The sequence below is a fragment of the Vitis vinifera genome, chromosome 6 (assembly GCF_030704535.1).
Source record: "Vitis vinifera cultivar Pinot Noir 40024 chromosome 6, ASM3070453v1".
Classification (NCBI taxonomy): domain Eukaryota; kingdom Viridiplantae; phylum Streptophyta; class Magnoliopsida; order Vitales; family Vitaceae; genus Vitis; species Vitis vinifera.
Genome location: NC_081810.1, coordinates 16,376,353 through 16,394,264, shown reverse-complemented (window position 1 = coordinate 16,394,264; position 17,912 = coordinate 16,376,353). Strand labels below are relative to the sequence as shown.

The following is a 17,912-nucleotide window of genomic DNA, read 5'->3' as shown; positions in this document are numbered from 1 at the left end:
ACTTAATCTTATTGGATTAGCATGAATTTCTTTTGCTTTTTTTAAAGCCTTTTTGTATGATGGATCATTTTCCATAAGAGAAGTTTTTTACTAAATGTTGTTGACTAGTCTTTTTAGGTCTTCCAACAGTTCTTGCATAATTTTTTGAAATTCTCCAAGTGTATTTATGTTTCTTTGAACATTTTCCAAAGTTCCTTTGATTTCAAGTTCTATAGCTTTTGGCTGAAGAACATTGATATGTTTGATTGAAGTTTGAATTTCCTGTTTTGAAGGAAAATTTTCTAAACTATAATTTTGGATTTTTTTTATTCCAAATTTTATCTGATTCAACTGATATTTGATGTAGTCAAAGTTCAAGTTTGATAATGATCATTCAAGCTTCTTATGATAGCTGAGAGTTTCTTCTAAGACCTTGCATGTCCTATCTTGGCTAGCTTTGTTGTTTTCACTTCTTATGATAGAGTATTAAATTGCCTATCTTTGTTGTGCAAAGTATGGCAATATTTTTCCTCATGAGTTCCAAAATTGCATTGAATTCAATTGAATTCTGATGTGACTACCTTTTTTTTTTATGAATTTTTCTAAATTTATTTCTAAATCTAAATATTCTATCTGAGTGTATCTACACGACATCTAAAAACTCTCATACCAATTATAAAATTTATCCAGACAATAATGACCACTAAAGCTAACATGCCTTAAGTGTTTGTTTCAGTGATGTCTATCTTTACAACAAGACTTTTGATCTTAAACTGTTTGAACAAACACGCTATCAAACAAAGTACTAACATACACCAAAAGCTTACTATGAGCAAGTATAAAATACTAACTATTACTTTAAGCAATACTTCAGTTATAGTAACCATGCTCTGATACCATTTCCTGAGGCATCCAACTTAAAGCAACTGTCCAGAGAATCTAAGTTGGCTAGTCGAGCCTTGATTTAGAAGATTCTACTCGATCACTTTTCTTTGGGCAATTTTTAGAATTGTAGTGGATTATTGTTTTTTTTTATTTATTACAATAAGCAATCTTTTGAAAATTTTCTTCATTCGCAATCAAACAATCTTTTATACCAACAATGCTATTAACAGTATCATATTTATCCAAGTATTCCTTAAAAGCTTCAAGACCACAGTGATTAATGCGACATATTTGTTCAGGTGTTAAAATCATAGAATTATAAAGTCTAGCTCTAGCTTCAGATGCACGATAAAACAAAGTAAAGATATCAATGATTTATAAAGAATGTATTTCCTACTCACATGTAATTTTAAACCACATGCCTATAATAAATGAAGTCAACATTGTTCATTTCTCATTCTCTTTCATCTTCTTATAAGAAAACCCCGTGTTGGAGATTATAAAACTTTTGTCTTACTTTTTTCACATAAGAAAAATTTTCTTTTGAAAAACAAGGATGAAAAAAAATACTAGACGTCTAGTTTTTCCCCTTAAAATACCCTAAGTGGCCTCTTGCCATAAGCATGTAAAACAACAAGTACTATTTAGCATCATTTTTCAAAGTATTATTTTCAAAATCTATTTTTCAAAAATTTCTCTTTCTAATGAGTACTCGTAGTAGTCAAAGTTTTGTTTTATCATCTCAAGAAATCTCATAAAGATCTTGAAAGATAGAAGAGAAAAAGGAACACACCAAAGATCCATTCCTACCTTACAAGTGTATAACCTAGATCTATTAACAAAAAATAGTTTCGACACATAATGGAGACGTGTGCTAGAGGGTTGTAGTAGATCAGTCCATTTTTTTCAAAGAATATATTCCTTTTACTTTGATAAAGGAATACAAGATAGGACTCTTGCACATGTTCGACAGGCTTTGGGTGGTGTTGGACCACAATCCTTAAAAACGAAGACTTAAGTTGCTGAGGGTGTTAACAACGATGCTATAGCTAGCCTTCGATTCTTGAGGTGATACGCTACAAAGTAGGCTACAACTGGTAATCACATCCTTGTAGTATTGGACAAGTCTTCTAAAGTGAGTGACCTAATAGTAGGGGACCTCAATGATAGGACAGATTTTAGGAGACAATCTTAAAAATTTTTGGGAAGAAAATAATTATCTAGCAAAACTAGATATTATTAACCTAGAAATCCAAATAAAAATATCCAAAGGTGACTATAGCCCATAAGACAAAGAAGAATTTCAAACACAAATCTTTGAACTCCTAGAACTTAAAGTGATTAGGCCTAGCAGCTCTAGACATAGGAGAATTGTTTTTATGGTTAGAAACCATAGTGAAATCAAGAAAGGAAAAACTAGGATGGTTATCAACTATAAGAGATTGAATGATAATACTTATGATGATCAGTACAAAATTCTTGATAAAGATATGTTGATAAATTGTATTAAGGATGTAAAATCTTTAACAAATTTGATTATAAATTAGGATTTTGGTAAGTTAAGATGGACTCAACTAGCATTGAATGGGTGACTTTTTTTGTTTTTTTTTTTTTTGTCTTGAAGGGCATTTTGAATGGCTCATAATGCCTTTTGGTTTAAAAAATGCTCTTGCTATTTTTCAAAGAAAAATGGATTTGATATTAAAAAAATACAAAAAATTTGTGCGTGTATATATAGAAGACATACTGGTTTTCAGTCGTACTCATGAAAACCATTATGATCATCTGTCTATAATGTTCTAAGAATTTATAAAGAACATAATCTTTATTTTTAAGAAAAAAAATGGAACTCTCGAAAGATTACATTGATTTCTTAGGAATGAAAATTGGGAATGGTAAGATTAAACTCCAAAAACACATTCTTAAAAAAATTATTGATTTCCCCATTAGTCCAAAATATGGAAGTAATAAATGTTTCCATGGCTCTACCACATAGTCAATTTTTTTCCACTTAATCCTTATTTCATGGTCACAATTGGTAGAAAAAAAAACCCACAACCCCTTGGGGTTATCCTGCACTTTGAAGAAGAAGTAGAAAAAGGAATAAATATAGCGATAATTTGATTATTCACCACCGTAGTAAGTAGTAAATAGTAGACAAAATGGAATTTGTTTCTTCGTCTTTACAAAAAAAAAAAAGAGTAATTAAATGTGACACATTCACTAAAATAAAAAATAAAAAATCCTTTTATAGCAAAGCATTTTAGTTTAGTTATAGGTGAACAACGGGAATTGAACCCGCGCATGGTGGATTCACAATCCACTGCCTTGATCCACTTGGCTACATCTGCCCTTTTACTCTTCACATTAAAAGAAATAAAAAATTGAAAAAGATTTAATTTCCACCATTCATCATGTTTTTTTTATTATCTTACTTTTAGATTAAGGTATTAAACAACAAAACCAAAGTATGATACTCAATCATAAACGAACCTATAAGAATACTTTTTATTACTATTTTAGTTTTAGTTGAAATAAAAAAAATAAAAAAAAACTTAGAAAAGTAAAAGTAAAAGACTACTAAGATAAATAAAAGACTACTAAATAAAGGAGCAATATCATCCCTCTCGATAAAAGAGGAAATTGGTAATTGCTCCTTTACATTAAAAAACTCGTATACACTAAGACGAAAATCTTATCCATTTATAGATGGAGCTTCAATAGCAGCTAGATCTAAAGGGAAATTATGAGCATTACGTTCATGCATAACTTCCGTACCAAGGTTAGCACAATTTATGATATTAGCCTAAGTATTAATTACACAACCTTGGCTATCAACTATAGATTGGTTGAAATTGAAACCATTTAGGTAGAAAGTCAGAGTGTTGATACCTAAAGCAATGAACCAGATACCTACTATAGGCCAAGCAGCTAGGAAGAAATGTAAAGAACGAGAATTATTGAATATAGCATATTGGAAAATCAATCAACCAAAATAACCATGAGCAGTCGCAATATTATAAGTTTCTTCATCTTGACCAAATGTGTAACCTACATTCGCAGATTCATTTTCTATGGTTTCCCTAATCAAACTAGAGGGTACCAATGAACCATGCATAACACTGAATAGGGAACCACCAAATACACCAACTATGCCAACATGTGGAATGAGTGCATAAAGATGTTGTGCTCAGCCTAGAATACAATCATGAAGTTGAAAGTACCAGAGATTCCTAGAGGCATACCATCAGAAAAGCTTCCTTAACCAATTGGGTAGATTAAGAAAACAACAGTAGTAGCTGCAATAGGAGCTAAATATGCAACAACAATCCAATGGTGCATACCTAGATGGAAACTAAGTTCCCACTCACGACCCATGTAAAAAGTTACACCAAGTAAGTAGTGTAGAACAATTAGCTCATAAGGGCCACCATTGTATAACCATTCATCAACGGATGTTGCTTCCCATATTGGGTAAAAGTGTAAACCTATAGCTATAGAAGTAGGAATAATGGCACCAGAGATAATATTGTTTCCATAAAGTAGAGATCCAAATATAGGTTCACGAATACCATCAATATCTACTGGAGGGGCAGTAATGAAGACGATAATAAATATAGAAGTTGCGGTCAATAAGGTTGGGATCATCAAAACACCAAACCATCCAATGTAAAAACAGTTTTCAGTGCTAGTTATCTAGTTACAAAAGCGATCCCATAGGCTTTTGCTTTCGTGTCTCTCTAAAATTACAGTCATGGTAAAATCTTAGTTTATTTAATCATCAAGGACTCCCAAGCACACGAATTATCTAAAAATAGAAATAGATAATTAAAGGCTTGTTATTCAACAGTGTAACATGACTTATATGCCTGTGTCAACCAATATCAACATCCATTGATATATCTATTATCTATCTAGATCCATCATAATTTATTGATGGATGAATAAAGTAAGTTACAAAAAGATAATACAGATTTATATACACATGATTTTGATATGATAATGGGTTACCCGGAACTTGTTGGATAGAGTAGATAATTTCCTTGTTAAAAAAAAGTAAAAAATCCATCCCCAAGTCATGCTTGCTTTTTTCATTGCACACTGATTTCCCTATGTATACATTTAAAACCCAGTTCCTCCCCTAGACGTGACTCTAAGAAAGTTGATTACTCAGTTAATTCAACCCTTATTGCATGAACATTTCATGCATGAACATTTTAGAATAGAAATGAATGCTTTTTTTTTATTTATTTATCATTTAGGGATAATTTATATTTACATGGTTTCATAACCAATTATTCATGATTGGCTAGATCATTGATACATATAATATCAAACTACCAAAAATGTCCCCTATATAAGCTTCGCGAAGTAAAAGAAACTCTTGGTGAGATTAAAGAAAGAGCTTGTTTTTCCTCTATAAGGAATTCTTCCAAAAGTTCCGATCTTAATCTTTTCAAAAAAGCACATGCAATACTTTTGTGTTTACGAGCTAAAATTTGGGCATAAGAAAGTCGAAGTATATATTTGATTCAATACAAATTCTTTTTTTTTTTTAGGATCCACTATGATAATGAGAAATATTTCTGCATATACGCACAAATTGGTCGATAATATCATAATATGATGAATCTGCTCAGGAGGACTTACTAATGGGATGCCTTAAGGCATTACAAAATCTCGTTTTAGCCAACGATTCAATCATAGGAATAATTGGAACTATAGTATCGAACTTTTTAATAGCATTATCTATTATAAATGCATTTTCTAGCATTTGACTTTGTACCATTGAAGGATTTAGTCACACACTTGAAAAATAGCCCAAAAAATTGACGGAATGCTTGGATAATTGGTTTATGTGGATCCTTTCTGGTTGAGACCACACATAAAAATGACATTGCCAGAAATTGACAAGGTAATATTTCCATTTATTCATCAAAAAAGGCGCCCTTTTGAAACCAGAATGGATTTTCCTTGATTCCTAATATAATGGATGAAAAGATTCTTGAACAACCATAAGATTGTCTGAAAATCATTAGCAAAGACTTAGACAAAATGCACAATTTTTCCATAGAAAAATATTCGCCCAAGAAGGGCTCCATAAGATGTTGATCGTAAATGATAAGATTGATTGCAAATAAAAATGAAGATAGAGTTGTATTCACATATATGAAAATTATAGAGGAATAAGAAAAATCTTTGATTCCTTTTTGAAAAAATGGAAATTGATTTCTTTGGAGTAATCATACTATTCCAATTATGATACTTGTGTAGAAAGAATCATAATAAATGCAAAGAAGATGCATCTTTCACCCAATAACGAAGGGCTTGAACCAAGATTTCCATATGGATGGGGTGGGGTATTAGTATATCTGACACATATTTTAAATGTGGGAATTTGTCCTCTAAAAAAGGAAATATTAAATGAATTGATCGTAAATTATGAGATTTTGCTATTTTTTTACCTTCTAGAGAAAAGACTAATCATAGGGAAAATGGAATTTCCACAATGACTCCAAATCCCTCTAATATCATTTGAGAATAAAAATTCTTATTGTGTCCAAAAAATGGATTTTGATTAGAATAAAAAAAAATCAGATGATTCTATTGATACATTCGCGTAATTAAATGTTTCACAGTTAGTAAACTGGATTTATTGTCATAACCCACATTTTCCAACAAAATCAATCTGTTTAAACCATGATCATAAGAAAGTGCATAAATATACTCCTAAAAGATAAGTGGATATAGAAAGTCATCTTGACGAGATCTATCTAGTTTTAAGTATCTTTGAACTCCTTCCATTTGAGATTTGATTAGAATAAATTGAGGGTATTTCTTGGGTTATCAAATGATACATAGTGCGATACAGTCAAAACAAGGTATTCTAATTATAATAAAAATGAATAGATACCTCGGAGACAGGTAGACTCATCAACGGACCCTCTATCCTCTATTTGTCCATCTAATTTTTTTTATATTTGTTATAGGATAACAAGATGGTTAGAAATCCTTTATTTTTAAAATGCAATCGCTCTTTTGATTTTGGAAAAAATTATCTTTATCAATATATTGCTTCTTCTACATATTCATCTCCACTCCATAATGGAGAATAGCTATAGCTAAAAGTTAGGATTCATAAATAAATAAATAAAATCTATAATGACTCATAAGAGAAGCCTTTCCCACATCAGACACTAATATTTTTTAATGTCTAATTAGATCGGGTAATCATTCACATTAAGAATAGAAGCTCATTGCTTTTTTTGTTTCCCTATAATTTAATTGGAGCCATTAAGGCTCTATCCATTTATTCACTCAACCCAACTTTGAATTCATTTTGTTCTGCTCTAACAATTCAAACAAGGTTCTGTGCCGATCTAGTAATAATGATATATTCTCATAATTCTCCATTGATAATTGATATGACATGCTGTTTTTTTCCATTCATTCCCTTTTAGGAATTAATTGCGGTCTTACAAACTATACCAATGGTATGGATGAATCTGTTCCTTCATTCAAATGTGTAAAAGATTCTAGCCGCACTTAAAAGTTGAGTACTCTACCATTGAGTTAGCAACCCGTCCATACCATTGACGAATTTGTTTTCCTATAATTTAATTGGAGCCATTAAGGCTCTATCCATTTATTCACTTAACCCAACTTTGAATTCATTTTGTTATGCTCTAACAATTCAAACAAGGTTTTGTGCCGATCTAGTAATAATGATATATTCTCAGAATTCTCCATTGATAATTGATACGACATGCTGTTTTTTCCATTAATTCCCTTTTAGGAATCAATCGCGGTCTTACAAACTATACCAATGGTATGGACGAATTTGTTCCTTCATTCAAATGTGTAAAAGATTCTAGCCGCGCTTAAAATTTGAGTACTCTACCATTGAGTTAGCAACCCATCCATACCATTGACGAATCTGTTTCCCTATAATTTAATTGGAGCCATTAAGGCTCTATCCATTTATTCACTCAACCCAACTTTGAATTCATTTTGTTATGCTCTAACAATTCAAACAAGGTTTTGTGTTGATCTAGTAATAATGATATATTCTCAGAATTCTCCATTGATAATTGATACGACAGGCTGTTTTTTCCATTCATTTTCTTTTAGGAATCAATCGCGGTCTTACAAACTATACCAATGGTATGGACGAATCTATTCCTTCATTCAAATGTGTAAAAGATTCTAGCCGCACTTAAAATTCGAGTACTCTACCATTGAGTTAGCAACCCGAATAAGATAAAATTCAATTAAAATAATTAGGGTATGTAGATACAACTGGAATCAAAACAAATAAAGTAAAGAGATTGGGTTACATGACGCAATCAAAACATTGAACTAGCAATAAAATAAATAAAATAAAATAAAACACACATTTTCTAATCGATTTTGAAGATAAAAATGAACAGATCAAGTGGAAATACAAGAAATTCTTATTTATTAGATAGCTAAATGTCAAAATTTATAGACCAGATACAGGGGTGCACTTTTGAGCTGAGGTAAATAGTTTGCTATATAAGTATAACATCCAACATCACAAATCATTTGCATACAGGCCACAGACTAATGGGGCAGTAGAGGCAGCAAATAAGAACATTAAGAGGATTTTGAGAAAAATGGTTGAGACTTCCCGAGATTGGTCAGAGAAACTCCCTTTTGCATTGTGGGCATACCATACCTCTTTTTGCACCTCTATAGGAGCTACACCTTACTCTCTGGTGTATGATATGGAGGTTATTTTGTTAGTTGAGACAGAGATAGGTTCATTGAGAGTAGTCCTTAAGCAACATATTTCTGAGATAGAATGAGCCTAGGCTCGATTTGATTCGCTTAACATTTTAGATGAGAGGAAATTGAGAGCAGTGGATCATGTTCAGGCCTATCAAAGAAAGATGGCTCGTGCCTTCAAGAAATGGGTTAAGCCTAGATCGTTATAGAAAGAGGATTTGGTTTTGAGGATTCTCAAAGGTTTGGTTGGAGATCCCAGAGGAAAGTTTAGACTTAGTTGGAGTGGGCCTTATGTTATTCAAGAGTTGACTCTAGAAGGGGCTGCATGGTTGATCGACTTAGATGGAAACCAGTTTTCAAAGTCTACCAATGTGGATCAACTTAAGAAGTATTACGTTTAAAATTATGGTAGTAGGATAGGTGGCCATCATTTAGATTAGCCTTACACCTTATCACCTTTATTGATATATTAGACCGTTGCTAGCCCATTGAGCCTCATATGATATGCTATAGCCTTTTATTTTCTATATCCCTGCTTATCATTTCTACACCCGGGTTGGAGCCCTTTGATGTATAGTTGTGCTTTTCTAGGAAAGTCTCATGAGCTTTGGACTTATAGGCTTATCTTCCTCATCCTTGCTATTTTCACCTCATCACCCTATTTGCTATATTCCATTATTTTCACATTTTCATCTCAATCTTGGTTTTTATCATTGGTCGCTACATTTCATATTTTCGTCACTTGGAATGATGATTCTTCACATATTGATGAATAGAGGGTAGTCGTACCACTCATTTTAATCCATCATTTGGCACTGATTTAAAGATTTTAGCTTGAGAGGTTGTCTCATGGGATGGGGTTTCATGTGTTCATCAGTGATTTGAGAGAGTTTATTCATTCCTTGTAGTTTCTCATTGGAGTATGATTTACTGATGACCAGGGTATGCGCATTCCAAAAAAAAAAATGTAGTGATATATTTGTACTTGATATCCTACTCCATTGAGCATGTGTTGTTATTTGAGGGTTTATTAGGTTTATTATTGAGAGTTTGTGCGAGTTTCCCATGAGGACTTTTTTGCTCCTTGAGTCACTTTCGTTATACAATTGGAGGGACGAGAGTTTTTTGTGAGATCCTTTGTTTCTTGGATAAGAGTTGTTGTACTTTATAGGTATGAGAGTTGAGTAACCTTTCACTAAGGTCTCTGAATCAGTGTCTTCTCTACTACTCCATCATGGGCGATATGAATTATCTTTGTTGTGCTGATATGCATGGCTCATCATTCCTTTTTACTTTCTCACTACCTTCATTTGGTTTCCCATCATTTCTTTTTTACTATTTATTCCATTTTTTGTCCCATTCCGACACCTATACACTTTCTCAATTCGACACCTTTCTTCACACCATTTACATGATTTGCTGATGGCTTGACCACTTCTCATCATTTCTCATTTCACCATCGACATTCTCATCGACTCCTCTTAAGTTCACATGCTCATGAGATTTTCCTATGCGTTGTACACTATACACGAAGGTTTGGGTTTGATCATTGGGTATTTGTGCCTAGTTTTCTTTTGGAAGCATTTGGTTTCTCTCTCTTGCTTGGAATATTGATGTTTGATGGATTTTTGAGTTTGGAGACAGTTCTTTGATGATATTCGATTCATCTTTTTGTTGTGTGTCAAATATCCACACTAGGGCATATTTTCCATTTTCTCTGAGGTTTCTAGTTGTTGGACAGTATGGCTATCCGTATTTATGGTTATAGAGATGTTTGGTTGATTTTGATAGATTCTTTATTGTACATTAGATATCAATACTGGGGCATATTCCCCTCTCCATGATGAGATTGTGTTCAGGCGGCTATACATAGATAGATGATCATTGTTGGTTGTTTACCTCATGACTTCGACATCAAACATTATATTGGGGCATATTCTCTTCCCCTTGATGAGATTTTGTTTGCGCAATAGTATGAACATGGATAATAGATGTTGGTTATTTACCTCATGACTTTGACATCAGATCTTATATTAGGGCATATTTTCCCATTTTCTTTGAGTATCCTTGAGATTGAGACAACAACCAGCTTAGTTTTAGATTGAGTATTAGTTTGGGGCCTCCGACGATTGACTATATCAGGACCTCCTTACTTAGATTCGTTCAAATAGAGATTGTTCACATCAAGTTTCACCCAAGGAGCATGCATGGGTCCTTTAGCTAGATGCTTATGAAATAAATTGTTTTCGCCATTGTTATCTTGCAGATTGGATTATCCAGTGATTACTACTCAGAAAGTGCTATTTTATAGCTTGTAATTAACTCTTTTGAACACTTTTGAGTAGTAGTTATTACCTTTTAACTCAATTAGCATATTAAGTACCTTTGCAATCGTTTCTAATCAAATTGTGTTAAGTTTTGGTGTTTTTGATAGTATTTTGATCACCAAAGCAATCCAAGATTGAGGAGAGTTCTATAGAATCCATGGCAAAGAAATTTGAAGCTCATTTACATGAAGAACCCAAGCTTTGAAGCTTTATAGTCCTTTTCCAAAAGCAAATCATGAATGCAAGGAGGGAAAGCAAAGAGAGAAATCTAACATGAAGAATTCAAGAGGACAGAAACTATTGGACACATTTAGAGCACTTCTTGGAGCCCTTTTCATGCATACTATATGTCGTTTTGAAGCTCAGGAAGTCAGGAATCCAACGCTTCAAATGGTGTGTGAATCGGAGTTGAAATGAAGAAGTTATAGCCATTGGAAGCCAATCACACCAAGTTGAAGGCCAATTTCGCAGCTGCAAAATCAGCCTTTGGCTGCGAAATAGAGACCTTCAGCTTGCGAAATTTCGCAGCCCATCTTGCATGCCTGCGAAATCCTCCTGAGTGCTTCCAAATATTTTCAACCGACTCTTTTAGATTTTTCTTCAGATATTTTTTGTTTAAATCCCCATTTTCTCCTTATAATCCACCAATCATAGGATTCCTTAGTTAATAAGTAAGAAAAAAGGGTGAATAACCTCATATATATAGTTTGTAATTTTCTTTACAGACATATCTCAGGAGCTTGTTCTCAGAGACAACTTTTTGTATAGTTTTGAAGGAAGTAATATATAGAGCTTTGCTCTATCTTACCTACTCACTTTGATTGTATTTTTCTTACTAGCCAAACAAGCTCTGAGGATGTTTCCTCAGAGAATGAGTGGCTAGACTTTTTGTCTCTTGGAGCTAAGGTAGTTGGGTAAGGTGTCGAATGTAAGAATTAGAAGTTTTGTTGTTTTAGCCTTTAATGAAGAGAAAGTGTGACCCGTTAATGGTTTCTATGTTTTTAGTTAACTTAAAACGCCTTTAAATCACCTTGGCCAACACTTGGTAAGGCAAGTGATCTTCGTTCATTGAGATGCACTAGTTTATCTCTTGCGAGCCTTTGGGAGGTGATTTGAAGGTAGGATTTTCTAGAATTGCCAACACTTGGTAAGCTTTTGGACTCTAAGGAGACATCCATTAGTTATCTCTTGCGAGCTTGAGAAGGGAAATCCAAGGTTAATGATCACCTTGAATGGTAAATGCTAGGTGAGAGGCACGAGCCATTGCAAGATGAATCAGTGAGAGGAATTTAGTGTTGGAATCCATAAAAAGGAAGCATCTGTACCACACCGGTTAGAGAAATAATTATATGTTAATTCTCTAATGCAAGGAAAAGATTCAAGTGACCGGAACTCTGTTTTTGTATGAGGAGCCTGACCCTAGTGATCATAAACTCCAAGAAACGCTTTTCTTTATAAGTAATTCCCATTACTTTATTTTAGTTAGCTTAAACCAATCCTTTTTAAACCAAAGTTTATGTTTTCTTTTGAAGCTAACCTTGAAATGAAAAAGCATCAATTCAACTTTGAATTATTATCAGTTGTAAGTTGAAAACCCTTCCCAGTGAACGATCCCAGAGCCACTATGCTATACTAGCTGAGGCTATCCTAGTACATGGTGATATAGGTTATAAATTTTGTTGATTACTCCTGTCTAAGGACCAAAATCAAGGTACACCAGCTGGGCACGGAATCATCCAGCTGAGTAGTATTTTGTGCACTTTGAGATTTGTTTTTAGATGAGCCACGATATACACACTTTGAGATTTATCTTTTGATATTCGTCGACATAGCAACTTTTTAGACACAAAGAGTTCTTTCAGTTTAGAATTTTCAGAGGTTTGTCATGATGCATCGGTTTCTGACCCATTGATTTCAACGGATGATTGATTTACTAGTTGTTTCAGCAGTGCAAGCAACCTGGATACTGGGGCATATTTCCTTTCTTAAGTTCAGTAGTCCGACTCTTGGCATTTTGAGTATACGACTTTGAGCCCATTTACTTCCTATCCATTTTCGAGTTGGTCTTCTTTATCTATTCCTTCTAGACCCTGAGTCTTATAGCCTTCAGCTATCCATTCCTTCTAGACCTTGAGTTTTATAGCCTTCAGCTATCCATTCCTTATAAGCACTGAACCTCATAGCCCTGAGCTATCCATTCCTTCTACACCCTAAGTTTTATAGCCTTGAGCTATCATTTCTCTCTAGTCCTTGAGCCTGGTAACCTCGAGCTATCATTTCCTCAAGACTTGAAGTCTTTCCAGCCCTGAGCTGAGCCTTCATCATTTGGTCGCCCGTGAGTGGTTTGACCTGGAGTTTGCATATTGCATTCTCCTTCTAGTCGATCAGTCATAGAGCTTGGAGCTCATAGCTCTAAGCTGTTCACATAGCCCTAAGTTGTTCACATAGCCCTAAGCTATTCATCATAACCCTGAGTTACTCATTGCATCTTGACCCAAAGTCATTCATGGCATCCCAAGCCCTGAGCTCACGACCCAGAGTCGTTCGTATCCTTCACATCCTTGAGATGTTTTGTTTTCATCATTCTAGCCACCTTTGAGTGGCCTCGACCCAACATCATGAGCCAAAAAGCATCCTGATCGGCTATCCATTTAGAGCCCTGAGCTCACGACCTAAAGTTGTTCTTCTTGTCCCTGACCTAAAGTCATCCATAGCATTTAGAGCCTTAAGCTCACGACCCTGACTAGTTCTTCTTATTTATGACCTAGAGTCATCTATTGCATTTAGAGCCTTGAGCTCACGACCCAGAGTTGTTCTTCTTGTCCCTGACCCAGAGTCATCCACAGCATTTAAAGCCTTAAGCTTTTGACCCAGAGTCATCCATATCATCTAAAGCCTTGAGCTTCCGACCTTGAGTCATTTATAGTATTTGAAGCCATTAGCTTCTGACTTAGAGTCATCCATATCATTTAAAGCATTGACCTTCTGACCCAGAGTTTATGACCTAAAGTCCTTTATTTCATCTATGACCTAGAGTCCTCATTTATATTTAGGGTCTCGTGCTCTTGACTCAAAGTCATTTATCCTATTCCTGACCCAGAGTCGTTCATCTTGTCCATGACCAAGAGTCATTCATCTCATCTATGACCTTGAGTCCTTCTTTTATCATTTTCCATCTTTGTGCTACTTATCATACACTTTTCTCCCTTCATTGTCATCCCTCCACATAGAGTCATCCCATCCATGTCATTGCGACCCCATTTTTTGACCTTACCTCTTCATGTGCTAAGACAAAAATTTTGGACTTTTCCTTTTAATTCTTCGACATAGTTCACTTCGTTCCACTCATTATTCGTATTTCAACTCATATTCTCTACACTCGTGATCTCTACCGAAGAAAGACATATTTGTAGACCCTTCATTTTGTCCATTTAGTGCATATCTTTAAGTTCACTTCTAGTACTCCACATTAGTTCCCTGATAGCGCATTACTACTCATGTAGCTTATCTTTTCTAAGCCACCTTGGAAACTTTGGTTAAGGAGTTATCCGACTTCCCATTATGACCCTGGCTGCCCTTCAAGTTTAGATTAGGCTTCACTTAGGTGCACTTTAGGTTAGACTTAGTTAGGCCCACCTAGTCTCACCTTAGGCCCATATAGGTATACTCGGCCATTAGGCACCACTTTAGGCCCATGTAGGCTCACTTAGGCACACTTGGCCTATTAGACATTCTTAGCGTGACTTGTACGGTTGCATGACTCATTTACCTCATTTACTTATTTATTTCTTTTTATTTTTATTATTATTATTAATCACTTTTATTTAATCATTTATTATATTTTTATTAATTTATTTATTTATTTTAATTTATATTTATTGTTATTAATCACTTTTATTTATTTAGTTATTTATTATTTTGTATTTATTAGTTTATTATCTTGATATTTATCCATTTATTTATTATTATTATTTTATCATTCTCTAATTTATGTATTTATTATTCATTTATTTAATTTAATAATTTGAAGTTTTTATAGGAAAATCTACCAACGAAAGAAAAAAGAATTTTGAAATTGATAAGACTTTCAAAAGGAAATGAACTCTTTTAGGCATTAGTGAAGATCACTGGAGAGTGAAAATAGGGATGAAGAAGTTTTTTGGAAAATATGGGACTTCTTACATGATATGCATGGATTGATTTTTGAAATTTAAAAATGATTTTTTCTAGTGGATGAGACGTAGAATTCGGAGAGAGAGAGAGAGACTCCTTAGATGGGACGACTGTCAATTTCTATAAAAAATCACAGGCTGGTGGTTTTGAGGGGGTTGGGGGGAAGAAGGATACGAGAGGAGATCAGAGAGTTATTTTTTTTTTGGTTTTTTGTGAGAAGAAGGCTTGAGCAAAAGGAAAGCGAGAGGAAAAAACTAAGTGAAGGCGACAAGCAAGGCAAAGGAAAGCAAAACAGAAAAATAAGCCGAAACAACCAAAAAAGATAAACGAATGGGAGTTTTTCCGAGTATGGATATTTTTGACTCCCTGTTCATCTTCATATTTCACTCTGCTCATATTTTCTGGCCATTTATTTTGGATAATGTTATTTGATTTGTGCATGGATTATAACAGTCTTTTGTTCATATATTGCGTATATGTTATTTGTGGTTTGGTTTCCTCTGTTGCTTATGTGATTTTGTTCAAAAAATATGCATAACTCTAGATTCACTCTAGTTATCTGATCCTATTTCTGTTTTCCCATTTTTGTTATAATCTCATTATTTGGTTTCCCCACCAGTTCCATTAAGCTCATTGAGAAGACATGATATGGAGCTTTGAGACCTTTTATTATTTCATTCTTACATTCTTGTTTGTGATTTGGGCACCGTTTGGGCATACTTTCACTATTTTTACACACTGGACCACATTTGATTCATACTTTGTACACCAATATTTGATGACTTAATTCTACACATATTACTATGCACTTTTAGCTCTGTCCTTCTTCTTTTACATGCCTGGAGGTGTGCATATAGTCTCAAACTGCCTCTCTAAGGTTTGATGTTGTGCTAGTAAAGTAGATTTGGTATGCTTTTCAAGCCGTTGCAAAGGGTGGGAAGCAGAAGAGTTGCAATCTAGATGACATTACTATATTGACTTCAGAAAGTGTGGGAAAGATGGAGAAAAAGAAGGAAAAACAGGAGGTCCCCAAGTTTCATGATGGTTCTCATTATTCTAGTACGGGAATGGTCCTATTCGATCTGTTGCGTCTGCCACCATTCAGTGTAGAGAACCAAAAGTTACAAGGTGGTCAATTTGACCATGTTGATCATTTTTTCAATAGTGCAAGAGATACATGGTTAAGTGCAGTCGGGAAGGGCAACACATCAGATGTGAATGAGCTAATTCTAGAATTCTTCTACATGCTAGAGTTGTAGGAAAATTGTTTCAATCTTGGTCTGGGAGAAAAACGATCAAGAGAAAAGGTTGGTGATGTTGTGTTACCTCCTTGGGCCAAAAACAGTGCCTGAGAGTTTATCAAGAAGCATAGAGAAGCATTAGAATATGATTTTGTTTCAGAAAATCTGCATCATTAGATAGATGTCATATTTGGATAGAAACAAAATGACAAGGTTGTATGTTGAATGAAGAATGGTGGATAGTTCTATTTGGGGTAGAAGGAAATTCCAGGCTATGAGAGAGTAAAAAGGAGGCTACCATAAAGGGAGGACGAGGAAGACCATGATTCTCCATTCTACACAACACACATAGTAATGGTTTTTAGGAAAAATCACCCACATAACACCATCTCAAATAAAATATGACTGGCCAACATTCTTTTAAAAAGGAATCACGCTTAGGATAGATTTTGGAAGCATATTATCACCAAATTTTTGGCCGAGGCTGCATCCATCAAGACTCCAGACATCACCTTGCACAAACTTACATGCTAAATGGGATTAATTTTTGGGGCAGTTCCCTAAGAATGGAACTGCACTATGGGTTAAAGACAACCAGTCCAGGCATAAGCATCCCCACGACTGCAACTTTTGAGGGGTCTATATCCCAATTTCCATAAATACCTCCATGGTATCTTTAAGAGAACCATGCACGCCACTAATTCAAAGCGAGTAGGATGCATCTTCCAAAGGTAAGGAGAGACAAGACAACATTCTGCGGTCAGTCTATAACCTCCACGAGCTACAATTCGATGAATGTACAGTCCAATTTGGGATTGATCACGCACCATGGAGAGTGCACACCATGGACGTCTCCAACACTTTGCCAACATATGGAGAATACCATCCATGGGCCTTAGGGAAAAGCATCAACACACACTAGATTCTTGTTCAAAAGATGGCGTGCGTCATCACCATTGGCGTTCCATAGATACACTAGCAACAACCACCATTTTGACATGGATTGGAATATCACGCTGCTTTGAGAGAGGGTAGGCCACCATAAGACCATATAGAGCACCACGCTCAAATGATTAGAGAGAAAGAAAAAAATGAATTTTAAGGAAGAAAGAGCACACTAACCACTGGGAAGGATACGGGCTGTAATCCAATTATTCTCCAAAGTGGTCTGCACAAAGCCACATTGAAAGAGCAGTCCATTAGCATCAGTCCATTAGCATCAGAAGGGGCAACACACCAGAAATCTTAAGGACAACTTTTCCATTAGGCTTTAGGAGAGAAGTATGTATCCTCTTTAAGAACAATAGCCAAAGGCGACTCAGAAAAAAAAAGCCTATGCACAGTCCACTATTGAAGGGATTGCATAAGTCCTCATATAGATGTCATTCTCTAAGGAGAAGCACCGACACGCAGCAGCTTGAAAAGGGAAAAAGTCCATCTTGGAAAGAATACCACATACATAGGTTGCCACTTGGAAAAGCTCTCCACACACACACTAAGGGTGAAAGGATAGTCGCACAACCCATAATTTTAGGATCTCTGTGCTGGCTACATCGTT

General features: G+C 34.7%; 1 pseudogene; it reads right to left on the bottom strand.

Annotated features, from left to right (window-relative positions):
- Nucleotides 1–3,536: 3,536 nt before the first annotated feature.
- On the bottom strand, nucleotides 3,537–4,682 carry LOC132253948 (photosystem II protein D1-like; annotated as a pseudogene).
- Between the last annotated feature and the right edge of the window lie 13,230 nt (nucleotides 4,683–17,912).